At 42.8% G+C, this 4,535-nt stretch overlaps 1 pseudogene; it reads left to right on the top strand.

Moving 5' to 3' along the window:
- The first annotated feature begins 3,967 nt into the window (after nucleotides 1-3,967).
- Nucleotides 3,968-4,233, top strand: LOC122467411 (annotated as a pseudogene).
- Nucleotides 4,234-4,535: the final 302 nt, after the last annotated feature.

The raw sequence follows: 4,535 nt of genomic DNA, 5'->3' as shown, positions 1-4,535 counted from the left end.
TAAGTGCCAACGGTATTTAGCCATGAATTCTTATTCCTCTTCCAAAATCTGTGTGGTTACTATTTCCACTGTCCCAAGGACAAAACAAAGTACAAATTAGGCTGGGTTATTTGGCCAAGGTTGAATGGGTAGTAGGAGATGAAGTTGGGACAGGACCCCACCTGTCCTGGTTCTGGAGCTCGGGCCTTTAGTCACCATATTGAAATCTTACTTCATTCCCTTGTTAAAATTTCATTTTATTCACTCACTTACTGAATACTGTTGAGCATTTTCTATCTGCTGGCAACATACAAACATAAATGACCTCTACTTTCAAAGACTTCGTATTCTACTTTGAGAAAAAAAAAAACTTGCTGTTGCAGAAATTTTAATAGCTGGACAAGGCAACAGAAAGTTTGATTCTCAATTTTTTTTTAATTGGGACACTTGTGCTTTGGCTGAGACATTTAACTTCTCTAAACCTCATTTCCTCATTTGTAAAATGGACATCTTGCATACTTTGGCATGAGATGAAACCATGTAAGTGAAAAACGCTTTGCAGACTGAAAAGCCATACGTATACCAGCTGGTACATATTGATAATATGAGTGTTTGTGCTTAGACCCAAAACACTGGTGGGTTTCCTCTTCAATATATGACTATATTTTTATATGCAATCATTCCAGAAACACTTTCTGACTCCCACACATTGCATCCATGTCGTGTAATTTAATCTTTATAAAGCAAGACTTCCATTATTATTCCATTTTAAGATTTGAATGCTGAGTACCAGAGAGGTCAATTCATACAAGATTATACTACCAGAAGAGGAGAGAGCCAGTCAGTGAATCCAATTTTTCTGATCCTGGAGGCTGTGCTTTTTCCACCATGTAAGTCTCTTGGTAGGCTTATTAGTATTATATATTTTCATTCTTCAAGCATCTCACATTTTCCTAAAATTGAAGGGATAATGTTATGAGTGGAATACATATAATACATTAAGGAATAGTGAAAAAGAAGTGACTACTGCTCTTGGTGGAGGCTTTAGAGGAGAGGGAAGAGTGGACCTAGCATTTCTTTGTGGTCAGGGTTCTTGTTGCAAGAAACAGAAGCAAGCCTGAACCAGAACTGGGGCAAAGGGAAGACACCAAGAGTGTTTTCTGGAGACAAGTGCATGAAGCATCTTGCAGCCTGAAGCACCTTCCTGGAGAGTTCCCATCAGTGCAGCTGGTGGTAAAGTTCTGCTGAGAAATGGCCCTTGACCGTTTCCACTTTGCATTTCCCCTGAAGATCCTAAGTATCCAGAAACCAGGTCTGTTGTGTGCCCTGTTCTGCTGTGCCAGCACTCAGAGGAGGCCTGGCCCTCTTGGCTTCCACATCTGGGACAGGCCTTACTCTGTGTTGCCAACAGGACCAGATGGAGGGAGGGGACAATTCTTTCATGGGGGTCAGTGCTTTGGGATAACGTGGATGCCAGACAGCAGCAAAACACATGCCACCATTTTGAAGAAAATGGACAAGTGCTTTCCAGGTAGAGAAGAAATCGTGTGCCCTTCCAAGGGGGTAAGGGTCAGTGTGGAAAAGCAGAGAGGCACAAAAGAGCATGGTCTATCTATTGAAGAAAAAAAAGTGAGTATGGCTACAGCAAACTTGGCTGAATGGGTTGGTTTGGAGTCAGGGAAAGTAAATTGGATTTGGGAAATAGAAACCTTGTCCCCTAATGTATTTCAGGGACTGTTATGAGAGGCGAGTGAGAGAAATTTAGGACTAGGACAGGACTGTGGACTGATAGTTATGCTATGTGTGCCCCCAAAGCCATATGTTGAAATCCTAATGCCTTATGTGATGGTGTTAGGGGTGAGTGGTTTTAGAAGAGGACCATGTCATTAAAGGTGGAGCCCTCCTCATTAGTGCCCTTCGGAAAGACACCCCAGAGAGCCCCCTTCTACCATGTGAGGATACAGTGAGAAGGTACCATTTATGAGCCAGAAAACTCTCACCAGACCCTGACTCTGGGAACACTATGGTCCTAGACTTCCCAGACTCCAGAACCATGAGAAATTAATAAATTTCCGTTGTTAATAAAGTCACCAAGACTGTGACATTTTATCCCAGCAGCCCAAATGGACCGAGTGAGATGTATAGTTGCAATTCTTTGCTTGTAATTTGTGGTTAAATGTGTGTCTCTTTTAGCGGTGTCAGAGAGCAGACTATAAGGGGACCAGTCTTAAATGTACAAGATGGGGCTTCTTTACTCTCTTTTCCAGTGATTTATCCCTAACAGTAGAGAACTCATCAAGTGTCTCCTGGGGAGTATGGAGGCTGACTCAGAGCAAGCCCATCATGCATAAGTATGCACAAATGTTCTTTTAAGCCTTCTGTTTGTTCTTAAAATGTATGCAAATTTTGAAATTTTCTTCCTAACATATCCACACACACACACACACACACACACACACACATTTGAGGGACAGTAGGTTACTCACTCAATGTCCATTTCCTCTTCCTTCTTCCCTGTAGTATCTTTCCACATACACAGGAAAGGTAATTCTGTCTTCAGCATTCAATGTGGATCATGGGAATCCCATTGTGATTGCCCGCCCTATAGTTGGGCGTGCCCATGTTACTTGGAGGGGTGGTACTGAAAAACATTTTCTTGTTCTTAAAAGATAGATGGTGCCTTACTCTTCTTTTCTTGGCATTGTTTTGTCTCTGGATCTGATATCTGGGGCTGTGGTAGTTATTTCATAAGTCCTGGAGAGCCAGCCAGAGGAGAAAGCCCCTATTGGGAAAATGACCAAGGAAAATTATACAGAATGGAGGGGTTTGACATGGTATCATCGAGTCTCTGGGTTAACCAAGCTTGGAGCCACCTGCCTTGGGAAACTGATGCCTTGTGAGGTGATGAAATGTTCCTAAGAGTGAGTTCAGGCTTTCAGATTCCTGCAGGAGAAAGTATTCTTGCTAATTTGCCCCACCTCTCAGAAAGGCTGGTGCTCCAGAAAGATGCACAATATGAATGTCCTGAATTTCTCTCTCTCCCCCCACCACATGTCCTTGAACCCCTGAGATAATTCATACATGCATTTCAGAAACTCAAACTGCCATCCTTTCCATGGTGCTAAGTCATTTGCTTTTAATGTGTGAACTTATTCATGATGAAGTATATAAGACACAAACTTACAAAATCTGCATTCACTGGACAGTCCTGATGAATCATCTTCCTATTCTGTACATATATACGGGTATAACTTGAGCAGGGGTTGTCTGTGTAGTGCAAGAATTAATTTTGGTTTTGTGGAATTATATTCAATTTAACACTAGCTGATAAATGTGTTATGTGTGAACAAACACGTCTTCTGAAAGCTAGTTATTTTCCCTAAAGTCTAAAAGTATGTAAAACACATTCTCTATATGATATAAACAAGTTGTTTTTATTTGGAACATCTTAAATCTGTGTTTCAGTGTACTATTCAATTCAGTATCTACTCTAACTTTCCAACAAGGGCTTTGATATGGAACATGAGAAGGGACCCCTGGGGGGTGGTCCTCAGAGGCAGCAGTGGAAGCCAGAGAAGCTTTTCTCTTCCTTGTTTATTTTCCTGGGCAGCATCTGTTAAAATAAGGTGGAAGAAAGAAATCTTCCACCTGATTTTTTTTTCTCGCAACTCCTTTAAAAAATAAATGAGCTGGTTAAGCGTCCGACTTCAGCTCAGGTCACGATCTCGCGGTCTGTGGGTTTGAGCCCCGCGTCTGGCTCTGGGCTGATGGCTCAGAGCCTGGAGCCTGCTTCTGATCCTGTGTCTCCCTCTCTCTCTGCCCCTCCCCCGTTCATGCTCTGTCTCTCTCTGTCCCAAAAATAAATAAAACGTTGAAAAAAAAATAAATGAGCTGGAAGAGGAAGTGAGAACACCCCCCGGGACTGGCCAAAGCCTATGTGCTGTTGCCCCCTGCATCCAGTGCCTACCCCACCCCCCCGCTGGCCATGATGCCCAAGAGAAAGGCAGCAGGGGATTCTGAAGGAGATAAAGCCAAGGTGAAGGATGATCACAGAGGTCTGCAAGGCTATCTGCTAAATCTCCTGGAAAGCCAGAGCCCAGACCTAAGAAGGCCCCTGCAAAGAAGGGAGACCTGGTACCCAAAAGGGAAAAGGGGACAGCTGATTGTGGCAAGGATGGGAATAACCCTGCAGAATATGGAGTTGCCCAAACAGACAGGGCACAGAAAGCTGAAGGTGCTGGGGATGCCAAGTGAAATGTGGGCATTTTGGATAACTGTGTACTCCTGGTGACTGCACTGTTTGAAATACTATTTTTGATCAACTTTTATAAAAATACATACTTTTGATTTACTTTTTTTTAAGCTATGTTGTTAGCACACAGAACACTTTATTGTTGTTTTGAGGGAAAGGCGTATGTCGCTAACAGAGTATCTCCAAAGCAAGATTGATACCATGGGGCAAAACACCATTCCCTTCTAGGTTTGAGGAACTTCCTCTTGGTTCCCAGGAGGAGGGATTCCTTGACATAAACACACATTAGTCACCTCGGCACAAA

Source organism: Prionailurus bengalensis, chromosome B1 (genome assembly GCF_016509475.1).
Source record: "Prionailurus bengalensis isolate Pbe53 chromosome B1, Fcat_Pben_1.1_paternal_pri, whole genome shotgun sequence".
NCBI lineage: Eukaryota > Metazoa > Chordata > Mammalia > Carnivora > Felidae > Prionailurus > Prionailurus bengalensis.
This window is presented reverse-complemented; position numbering and strand designations above follow the sequence as displayed.